The sequence below is a fragment of the Scyliorhinus torazame genome, chromosome 5 (genome assembly GCF_047496885.1).
Source record: "Scyliorhinus torazame isolate Kashiwa2021f chromosome 5, sScyTor2.1, whole genome shotgun sequence".
In the NCBI taxonomy this organism is placed as follows: domain Eukaryota; kingdom Metazoa; phylum Chordata; class Chondrichthyes; order Carcharhiniformes; family Scyliorhinidae; genus Scyliorhinus; species Scyliorhinus torazame.
In genome coordinates this window covers 118,594,957-118,606,109 of record NC_092711.1, presented here as the reverse complement: position 1 = coordinate 118,606,109, position 11,153 = coordinate 118,594,957, and the positions used below count along the sequence as shown (strand labels likewise).

The following is an 11,153-nucleotide window of genomic DNA, read 5'->3' as shown; positions in this document are numbered from 1 at the left end:
GCACAACCTGGCCACCGCGTCGACGACAGTGAAAATCAACGGCCATGCGACCCCGTGCCTGCTGGACTCCGGGAGCGCCAAAAGCTTTGTACACCCAGATACGGTAAGGCGCTGCTCCCTCGCGGTCCACCCTGCCAATCAAAGGATCTCCCTAGCCTCTGGATCTCACTCCGTCCCGATCCGGGGCTTCTGTACAGTCACCCTCACTGTCCAGGGCATAGAATTTAGTAACTTCCGCCTCTATGTCCTGCCCAATCTCTGCGCTGCACTCCTGTTGGGCCTGGACTTCCAGTGCAACCTCCAGAGCCTCACCCTCAAATTCGGCGGGCCATTACCCCCCCTGACCGTTTGCGGCCTCGCGACCCTCAAGATCGATCCCCCCTCCCTTTTTGCCAATCTAACTGCCGATTGCAAGCCCGTTGCCACTAGGAGCAGACGGTACAGCACCCAGGACAAGACCTTCATCAGGTCCGAAGTCCAGCGGCTGCTTAAGAAGGGTATTATTGAGACCAGCAACAGCCCCTGGAGAGCTCAAGGTGTAGTGGTTAAAACTGGGGAGAAACACAGGATGGTCGTGGACTACAGCCAGACCATCAATCGGTACACGCAGCCCGACATGTACCCCCTCCCACGCAATCTGATATGGTCAATCAGATTGCACAGTACCGGGTCTTCTCAACAATTGACCTGAAATCTGCCTACCACCAGCTCCCCATCCGGAAGTCGGACCGGCCATACACGGCCTTCGAGGACGGTCGCCTCTACCACTTCCTTAGGTTCCCTTTCGGCGTCACAAATGGGGTCTCGGTCGTCCAAAGGGAGATGGACCGAATGGTCGACCAATACGGTTTGCGGGCCACCTTTCCGTACTTAGATAATGTCACCATCTGCGGCCATGACCAGCAGGACCACGATGCCAACCTCGATAAATTCCTCCGCACTGCCACTCTTCTCAACCTGACCTATAACAAAGAGAAGTGTGTGTTCAGCACGATCCGGTTAGCCATTCTCGGCTATGTTAGCCATTCTCGGCTATGTAGTCGAAAATGGACTTCTCGAGCCCGACCACGACCGCATGCGCCCCCTTATGGAGCTTCCCCTCCCCCACTGCCCCAAGGCCCTCAAACGCTGCCTGGGGTTCTTTTCCTACTACACCCAGTGGGTCCCAAATTATGCGGACAACGCCCGCCCACTCATTCAGTCCAACCAATTCCCCCTCGCGGCCGAGGCACAACATGCTTTCGCCCGCATCAGAGCAGACATCGCCAAGGCCGGGATGCGTGCAATGGACGAGTCACTGCCTTTCCAAGTAGAAAGCAACGCTTCAGATGTCGCCTTTGCCGCCACTCTAAACCAGGCAGGCAGACCCGTGGCATTCTTTTCCCGCACCCTTCATGCCCCTCAAATTCGACACTCATCCATCGAAAAGGAGGCCCAAGCTATCGTTGAAACTGCGGATTGGAGGCATTACCTGGCCGGTAAGAGATCCACTCTCCTTACGGACCAACGGTCGGTAGCCTTCATGTTCAATAACACACAGCGGGGCAAGATCAAAAATGATAAAATCTTGCGGTGGAGAATCGAGCTCTCCACCTATAATTACGATATTTTGTATCGCCCCGGCAAACTCAACGAGCCCCCAGACACCCTCTCCCGAGGTACATGTGCCAGCGCACAAGGGGACCAACTCCGGGCTCTACACGACAACCTCAATTGTACCATCTGGTCAAAGCTCGCAATCAAAGTAAGGACAGTCAACAGGGACTGCCGGGTCTGTGCAGAGTGCAAGCCGCACTTCTATCGGCCAGACCGTGCATGCCTGAAGGCTTCCCGCCCCTTTGAACGCCACAGCGTGGATTTCAAAGGGCCCCTCCCCTCCACCGACCGTAACACGTACATTCTCAGTGTGGTCGATGAGTACTCCAGATTCCCCTTCGCCATACCATGCCCCGATATGACGTCAGCCACCGTCATCAAGGCCCTCAGCACCATCTTCGCTCTGTTCGGTTTCCCCGCTTACATCCACAGTGACAGGGGATCCTCATTCATGAGCGATGAGCTGCATCAGTTCCTGCTCAGCAGGGATATAGCCTCCAGCAGGACGACCAGCCAAACCCTGGGGAAACGTGCAAGTAGAACGGGAGAATGGGACGGTTTGGAGGGCCGTCCAGCTGGCCCTATGGTCCAGGGACCTCCCAGCCTCTCGCTGGCAGGAGGTCCTCCCTGATGCTCTACACTCCATCCGGTCACTATTGTGCACCGCCACTAATGACACACCCCATGAATGTGTTTTTACCTTCCCCAGGAAGTCCACATCCGGGGTGTCGCTTCCGACTTGGCTCGCAGCTCCAGGACCGATCCTTCTCCGTAGGCACGTCCGACTCCGCAAGGCAGATCCCTTGGTGGACAGGGTTCACCTGCTCCACGCCAACCCTCAATATGTCTACGTTGAGTTCCCCGAGGGCCGCCAAGATACTGTCTCACTCAAGGACCTCCACCAGACAACTCCCCCCCCCCCCCCCTTTTCCGCACAAGAGGACTACGGCACGCTCCCGGAGTTCCCGATGACTGGCCAGCATCAGCACCGCCATCGGTGCCACCTCCACCACCGACTTCGCCGCCACTGTTGCGCCGCTCCCAACGAAGCACCAAAGCACTGGGCCGGCTGAACCTTTGACGGACTCTGGACCGTCAACATGGACTTTTCATTTTTTCCTACCACTGTACATAATTGCACTATTTGTATTTAGTTTCACGTCACCCCCGCCAGACTCATTTTTAACAGGGGGTGAATGTGGTGAACCACTGTATTAGGGGATGTACAGTAGGACCTGCACTACAGGTCGCCAGTAGCTCCTGCTGGCTGGCTCCGCCCACTGAGAACTGTATAAATATGCATGACCTCCAGTGCCTTGCCATTTCGCCAGCTGCAGCAGGAGGCCACGCATCTGACTGTAATAAAGTTTGGCAGCACGGTAACATTGTGGATAGCACAATTGCTTCACAGCTCCAGGGTCCCAGGTTCGATTCCGGCTTGGGTCACTGTCTGTGCGGAGTCTGCACGTCCTCCCCGTGTGTACGTGGGTTTCCTCCGGGTGCTCCGGTTTCCTCCCACAGTCCAAAGATGTGCAGGTTAGGTGGATTGGTCATGATAAATTGCCCTTAGTGTCCAAAATTGCCCTTAGTGTTGGGTGGGGTTGCTGGGTTGTGGGGATAGGGTGGAGGTGTTGACCTTGGGTAGGGTGCTCTTTCCAAGAGCCGGTGCAGACTCGATGGGCCGAATGGCCTCCTTCTGCACTGTAAAATCTATGATTTTTTAAAAAGCCACAGTTGTACCCAACTTTAGTCTTTGTGCAATTGATCGTGCATCACAGGGTGATGGTGAACAGGTCTTGGTGTGAGAAAGCTCACAGGCAGCAGAGTTCTGGATGATCTCATGTTTCTGTGTGGGGGTTGGGTGAATGTGAGAGGCTGGACAGGAATGTATTGGAATCACCAAGTCTAAAGGTAACAGGGGCATGGATGAGGGTTTCAGCAGCAGATGAGCTGGGGTGGGGGGGAGACAGATGACATTATGGAGATTGAAATATCAGGAATTAGTGTGTGGATATGTGGTCAGAAACTCACCTTGGGTCAAATCTGACACGGAGATTGTGCAGAGTGTGGTTCAGCCTCAAGACAGTTCCCAGGGAGAGGGATGGACTCGTGAGTTAGGGAACGGAATTTCTAATGGTGACTGAAGACAATGGCTTTGGTCTTCCCAATTTTTAATTGGAGGAAATTTCTACCCATCCAGTACCGCATGTAGGATAAGCAGTTTGATAATTTATTAAGAGTGGGGGAATGGAGAAGGGTGGTGGTGAGGTAGAGCTGGGTGTTGTCAGTGTCCATATGAAAACTAACACAGTGCTTTGGGATGATGTCCCCTCGTGGCAGCGTGCAGATGGGAAATAGGAGGAACCGAGGATAGATCCTTGGGGAATACCAAGTACAAGGACATTGGAGAGGAAAGGGAGGTTGGAAATGGGGCAGTGGTTTGCAAAGATGGTGGAGTCAAATGTTGTTGCTTTTCAAGGTGGATGATATTTAAAGGAGTGAGGGACAATACCACATATGGGAAAATAATGGTCAGCAGTTTATTGAGAATAGTCAAGGGACTGGAAGGTGGATCTCAGCAAAAGGTTGAGCTCTGATAGAGCGGGACGGGGGGGATAGAGCGGGACGGGAGATAGGAGAGATACTGGAGAAATATGTTACTTTAGTACTCGGCCAAGAGGGAACCTTCAAAGCAGTTTGGGTGAGTGGAAGGGAGGGAAGTACCAGAGATAACTCATCTGGTTACCTCAGTGACAAAGAAGCTCCTCACACTTGTTGTTGGAGGTGAGGATGGAGCAGGCAGGAAAGAGATCGAGCACTTCAACAGGAACTAACTTGTGTTAGAGATATTTTTAAGAACCCAATACAGTGTATTTAACACAAAGCTGATTTATTTCACTATCCTATAGCCCTATAACTGAGCTGGGGTTTGTTAACACCAGCAAAAACTGACCCCAATCAACCTGCTTCACTCCTGGATGTGAGTAATAGTAAAATCCAATCACTGTTATTATAACTAGCGTGCGGACAATTCCAGACCCACTTGACTCGAAGTCAAAGCACAAGTGAATTAACCAATAATTCTTAGAAACATATCCAAAATCTTTGGCCTTGTCGGCCCAATAATTACAGTCACCAGGTTTGTAATGCAAACACAATTACTGTTTATTTATAACAAGAACTAGAATGAAATATGCCGCGAGTACAACTGGTTAACTATTATCTAACTCCTAATTCCCCCACTTTAACTTGCCCCCGGCCCTCTACACACACACAAGACAAACACGGGGGGGGGGGGATCATCAGTAAAAGGAGTCTTTGTTGGAGATGGTGGGTTTGCAGCACCTTACTCCGCCCCAAACCCTGCCTTCAGTTTGCAATCGTACTTGTAGATTCGTTCAGACCTCTTTAGTTTCAGAAATGCAACACTCAGTCTCCGTGGAGAGAGATGGCAGCTTCTGGTCTTTGTTTGCAGCCTGGAATGGTTTTCCTGTGGATAAATTCATTCAGGTTCTCTGCAAATTTCATAAATACAGCACTCCCAGCTTTTCTGGAGAAAACACGGAGAGTAGCAGGATCTTGTCTCTGTGCTGCCAGGATCAAATCTAAAACTCCTCGGGACTCTGAAAATCATTCCACTCGGATAGAATCCAATCACCAACTGTTACCAGGCAGAGTACGGCATTTTGGGGAAATTCATTGACCATCAGCCAATCAATCAAACTGTGTCCCACCCCATCTCTCTCTCTCTGGTGCCGACAAGTGTGAAGCTCCTGTTTAAACCAGCAGTGTTCTCTCCTGTAACTTGTGTATTCTGCTGCTTGACTTAAAGATCCATTAATCATCCATGGATCAGAATAATTACGGCAAAATAAAAGAAAGGAGAAATAAGGGAATAAACTGGAAGGACCTTTATACTGGACTTACTTGTGAACTTGCAGGTGTCTCAGCAAAGAGGATAACTGAGTGAATGCCTTCCCACACCTGATGCAGGTGAATGGCCTCTCCGCAGTGTGAGTGCGCTGGTGTACAGACTGAGAGAATGCCTTCCCACACTTGATGCAGGTGAATGGCCTCTCCCCAGTGTGAGTGCGCTGGTGTGCAGTAAATTGAGATGATCACTTTAATCCAGTCCCACAGAAAGAGCACCAGAACAGTCTCTCTTCAGTGTGAACAAGCTGGTGTTGCAGCAGGTCAGATGAATGAATTAATCTCTTCCCACATTCGGTGCAGGCGAATGGCCTCTCCATAGAATCCCTACATTGCAGAAGGAGGCCATTTGGCCTATTGGGTCTGCATGGCTCTCTGAAAGAGCATCCTACCCAGGCCCACTCCATCCCCGTAACCCCACCTAACCTGCACATCTCTGGACACAAACGGGTAATTTAGCATGGCCAATGCACCTAATCTGCACTGTGGGAGGAAACCAGAGCACCATTGGGAACCAACGCAGATACAGGGATGAAGTCCAAACTCCAGAGTCACCCAAGGCCAGAATTGAACTCCGGTCCCTCATGCCCTGTGGCAGCAGTGCTAACCGTTGTACCTCTGTGCCGCCCTAGGTGAGAAATCGCCCTGGTGTGAATTCGCTGGTGTGTCATTAGATTGTATGATCGAAAAAAGCTCTTCCCACACTTAGAGCAGGTGAACGGCTTCTCCCCAGTGTGAACCCTCTGGTGTCTCAGCATTGTGGATGAGCGAGCAAATCCGAGCCCACAAATGCAGCAGATGAATGGCTTCTCTCCAGTGTGAACTCGCTGGTGTGTCAGCAGGTCTGATGAACGAATAAATCCTTTCCCACAATCAGAGCAGGTGAATGGCCTCTCTCCAGTGTGAACCTGCTGGTGTTGCAACAGGAAAGTTGACTGAATGAATCCCTTCCCACATTCAGAGCAGGTGAATGGTCTCTCCCCGGAGTGAACTCGCTGGTGTGTCAGCAGATTGGATGATCGAGTGAATCTCTTCCCACACTTAGAGCAGATGAACGGCCTCTCCCCAGTGTGAACTCGCTGGTGTACAGTGAGGTCAGATGAACGTTTGAAACAGGACTCACAGTGAGAGCACCTGAATGGTCTCTGGTCTGTGTGAATTTGCTGGTGTATCATCAGATTGGATGATCGAATGAATCCCTTTCCACACTCGGAGCAAGTAAATGGCCTCTCTCCGGTGTGACTACGCTGCTGAGGTTCCAGGTCAGGCGGGTAATTGAAACCTTTCCCACAGTCCCCACATTTCCACGGCTTTCCCCCAGTGCGACTGCCTTTATGATCTGATAAGTCAGATAATTGGATGAAGCCTTGTCCACACACAGAACATGTGTATGGTTTCTCTCCACTGTGAACGCTGTTTTCTCCTTCCATATTAAAAATCAGTAACTACGATGTGCTGAATTGGGTGACTGTCAGATCTTATTGTGATGTTTTGTTTGAGTTTCCGGATTGCAAATCCTCCCCTTCTAATACCCTGTGAAATCGACATAAAACAAAAATAAGGAGTGAGAGAAAGCCAACAAAAACATAAAGGCAAGTTGTGCTGAATGAATCTGATAATTTGTGGGATGGGCACCACCAGAAGATGAGAGCAGTGAGAGTAAATCAATGAGACAATGGTTTTCTCTCCTGGTCACTGGGACCCTGAAGCCCCGCCCATGACCCATTGCATCTCCAAAATGGTCCCGCATGCTCACTGCTCCCATTGAAACAAGATGGCAGCTTTTAACCTGGGCCTGTTCATGGGGACAAAGCCCAGGAGCTACAAACGCGGAACGTCCGGAGTCTTATTCGGGCTTGCGGCCTATGCCGAGGGTTTATGACCTCTCAGCTCAATTCCTCCCTCTGCCCTGCTCGCTCTCACCAATTTCCAAAAGCCTCTCCCGCAAGCACACGGCTCAGAGAAAAGTGAGACTGCACATGCTCCAGATGATTCAGCACTGCTTCTGTGCACTGAGCTCCTGTTAAATAAATAAATAATCTTTATTAGTATCACAAGTAGGCTTACATTAACACTGCAATGAAGTTACTGTGGAAATTCCCAAGTCGCCACATTCCAGCGCCAGTTTGGATGCACTGAGGGAGAATTCAGAATGCCCAATTCACCTAACAAGCACGTCTTTCGGGACTTGCGGAGGAAACTGCAGTGCCCGGAGAAAACCCACAACAGACACGGGGAGAACGTGCAGACTCCACACAGACAGTGACCCAAGCCGGGAATCAAACCCGGGTCCCTGGCACTGTGAAGTAACAGTGCTAACCACTGTGCTACCATGCCACCCAAATGTGAGGTAATGCATTTTGAAAGGTCTAATACAGAAGGGAAATATACACTAAATGGCAGAACCCTTAAATGAATTGACAAGCAGAGGGATGTGGGTGTACAGATTCACAGGTCTTTGGAAGTGACAAGGCAGGTGAAGACGATAGTCAAGAGGTATGCTTGCCTTCACCGGCCAGGGCACTGAGTGTAAAAATTGGCAAGTCGGGCTACAACTGTACAGAACCTTAGTTAGGCCACACTTGGAATATAGTGTTCAATTCTGGTTGCCACACTACCAGAAGGATGTGGAGGCTTTGGAGAGGGTACCGAAGAGGTTTACCAGGATGATGTCTGGTATGGAGGGCATTAGCTATGAGATGGGGTTGGAGAAACTTGTTTTTTTCTCACTGGAACGACAGAGGTTGAGGGACGACCTTATGGAAGTCTACAAAATTATGAGGGGCATGGACAGAGTGGATCGTCAGAAGCCTTTTCCCAGCTAGCAGTCAATTACATGGGGACCACAGGTTTAAGGTGCGAGGGAAGTTTTTTTTTTTTTTTTACAGAGTGCCTGGAACACGCTGCTGGAGGAGGTGCTAGAAACAGGTGTGATAGTGACGTTTAAGGTGCGCCTTGACAAATACATGAATGGGATGAGGGATATGGACCTCGGAGGTGAAGGTTTAAGATTAGGCAGGTAGAAAGGTCGGCGCAGGCCTGGAGGGCCGAAGGGCCTATTTGTGTGCTGTACTTTTCTTTTATATACATTAACAATCTGGAAGAAGGAACTGAGGGTACTGTTGCAACGTTTACAGATGATACAAAGATATGCAGAGGGACAGATAATATTTTTTAAAAATAAAAAATTTTGAGTATCCAATTCATTTTTTCCAATTAAGGGGCAATTTAGTGTGACTAATCCACGTAGCCTGCACATCTTTGAGTTGTGTGGGCGAAACCCACGTAAACACGGGGAAAATGTGCAGGGAGATATTGAGGAAGCAGAGGGGCTGCAGGAGAACCTGGACAGGCTAGGAGAGTGGACAAAGAAGCGGCAAATGGAATACAATGGAGAAAAGTCTGAGGTAGGAGAATGGAGGCATAGACTACTTTCTGAATGGGAAAAGGCTCAGGACATCGGAAGCACAAGGGACTTAGGAGTCCTCTTGAGATGAACGTGCAGGTTAATTCAGCAGTTAAAAAGGCAAGTGCAATGTCAGCATTTATGTCGAGAGGGCTAGAATAGAAGAGCAGGAATGTACTTCTGAGGCTGTGTAAGGCTCTGGTCAGTCTTCATTTGGAATATTGTGAGCAGTTGTGGGTCGTGTATCTAAGGAAGGGTGTGATGGTCTTGGAAAGTTTCCAGAGGAGATTTACAAGAATGATCCCTGGAATGAAGAGGATAGCCGGTTGTTAAAAATGGATCCCGGGTAAAATAGTTTGAGAAACACTGCTGTATGGATTCTCTGATCAAAGGGGCCAGGATGGCCGCGCATGCGCTCTGCACTCTGGCGGCGGCGAAACTGGGCCTAATCCGGATAAAGGCCCCGCAGTTGCAACCTCGGGACCTGCAGGGTCTGATCGCGCCCCTGGGGCCTGCACCGGGTGTTTATGAAGCCTCCGCACTCCGTTTCCGCTTCCCGGCTCCATTCCTCCCTCCGCCCCACTGACTCTTACCATCAGAAGATGCCACTACCGCGCTCCCAGAGCACCGAGCAAAGTGACACTGCGCATGCTCCAGATGCAGCACTGCGCCTGCGCACTGGACTACTGTAGTGTAAACCGTGCACTTTCCCAGCCGCAGGGGACATTGGGTAATAATCGCACCATTGGAAGCTAAAACATTTAATACAAAATATCTTTGTTACTCTTTGAGATAATTTTTTTTTAAATCTCAAAAATTGTAAATTGGTAATCTACTACCTTCCATTTCTCCAAGTGCCACCATGTAGAGTTTTTAATGCTTTAATGTTTTTAATACTGCTCCCCCGCCCCCCACACACACACTTCTCTGATGTTGCTGAATCTGGCTGGGTTCAATCCCACAGTCGCTGGTTCCTGTCTCTACCTCTGATACTGAATATTGACTGTTTCCAGAACAATCCTGCTCAAAGAGAAGTCATTCGGCATGGTGGCACAGCAGTTCGAAATGCTGCCTCACAGCTCCCGGAACCCAAGTTCAATTATGGCTTTGGATGACCGAGTGTGTGGAGTTTTCACTTTCTCCGGTTTTTTTCTGGGTGCTCCAGTTTCCTCCCTCAATTCAAAGATGTGCAGGTTAGGTGGATTGGCAATGCTAAATTGCCCCTTAGTGTCCAAAGATTATGTGGTGTTATGGGGTTAGTGTGGTTGTGTGGGCTTAATAAGGGTGCTGTTTCAAGGACCGGTGTAGACTGATGGGACGAAAATTGCTGCTCTGTAAATTCCATGATTATTATACCTGTACTGTGTCTTTGGAAGATCTAATCAATTAATCTCGCAGCCCTGCTTGCAGAGTCAGAACAATGTAGATCTGCTGCAGTAATCTGAGATCTTAATGGAAAAGATTTTCCATCATTCACAGTCACATTTAACCCTGTGGAAAGATTGATTGCCCAATTTATCGAGCAGATATTAAGTGCTCACAAATAGTTACACACACAGAGCACTTGATAGAGTTTGATAGAACAATTGGACAGACTGCACAAACCACAGTGGCATTATTAATAAAGGGTCAAATGAAGGGAGTATCCTGGTGTGATAGAGTAGGTGAAATGGGGTTACAAAATAAAGGAATTAATATCCTGTAACTTCACAATTCGCATTTGTCTGGAATGTTGCAGTATGAAAGAGCCCCACATACCTGTCAGAGGAAAGAGGCCGAGTCCCATAGACCTGTTAGAGCCACATCACTGTTAGACTGTACTGGGATTTGTGAACGGATCTGGGTTTTATGAACAAGGTCCGTATCAGTCTGGTGCCGTGTCTTTGATTCCCAATGACAGCTGTAGTGTCCTTTTCAAATGCACACCACAATATTTAGCCCAGAAATCTGAGGACATCATCATCATCATCACAGCCCTTGAAATCGTTACTGACAGAATCACCAAAAATTATGAAAGCTCCACTGTAAACATACTTCTCTGGCAAAAACAAAATCAGAGCTTTCCCACAGCAGAAAGGAAGCCACTCACCCACCACTCCAAACTCTGAATGATTTGGGATGTTGCTGATATGTGTCTAGGACCAATTGTTATTTGTAAGGTAAAGGTATGTTAGCAGCAGGAGTTAGTGAAGAGGGTGATGGTAATAACCAGGCAGACTGA

At 49.3% G+C, this 11,153-nt stretch overlaps 1 long non-coding RNA gene across 1 annotated transcript; it reads right to left on the bottom strand.

Annotated features, from left to right (window-relative positions):
- Positions 1–4,742: 4,742 nt before the first annotated feature.
- Positions 4,743–9,574, bottom strand: LOC140419611 (uncharacterized). Its single transcript, XR_011945898.1, has 3 exons — positions 9,526–9,574; positions 7,450–7,546; positions 4,743–7,059 (listed from the first exon to the last, which is right to left on the bottom strand). It is a non-coding gene; the product is annotated as an uncharacterized lncRNA (long non-coding RNA).
- Positions 9,575–11,153: the final 1,579 nt, after the last annotated feature.